Source organism: Asparagus officinalis, chromosome 5 (genome assembly GCF_001876935.1).
Source record: "Asparagus officinalis chromosome 5, Aspof.V1, whole genome shotgun sequence".
NCBI lineage: Eukaryota > Viridiplantae > Streptophyta > Magnoliopsida > Asparagales > Asparagaceae > Asparagus > Asparagus officinalis.
Window position 1 is genome coordinate 99,740,182 of NC_033798.1, and position 535 is coordinate 99,740,716.

Consider the following 535-nt stretch of genomic DNA (forward strand, 5'->3'; position numbering starts at 1 on the left):
TAGAGAGAATAAAATCAAACGCAATTCTTTCCTTATATTCTTTTTATTACAAAATTTCCCACAAACAAAGTCTAAACTATTTCCTACCATTGACGGGAAGTTCCTGGAGAATTTTTTTTATATGTAATGTTCTTAAGGATAACCCGATCATGTAACCGAATGCAATGATAAACCCAGTTTCGCGAAGAAGCTGGGGGTGGATGATTCATGTAACGGGAAGTTCCCGGAAGAATACTATATATAATTTTCTTAGGGATAACCCGATCATTACAAATAAAGTGATAAACACTAAACCCACCGTGATTTCCAAACACTCTTTTGTTGAGACGAGATCCGATCACTTCATTGGATCAATCTTTCCTCACAAAATCCTCATTGATGTTTGAAAACTAACAGTCTTCCACCACAAAATCCCCCACCAATCAGACTAATTGACGGTGAGACCACCAAAATTCCTTCGGTTGAATCTGTTAGACCCTTGAGGGGGGGTGATTAGGGTCTTATGCTAATCTAATCCGATTAAATACCAATTAAA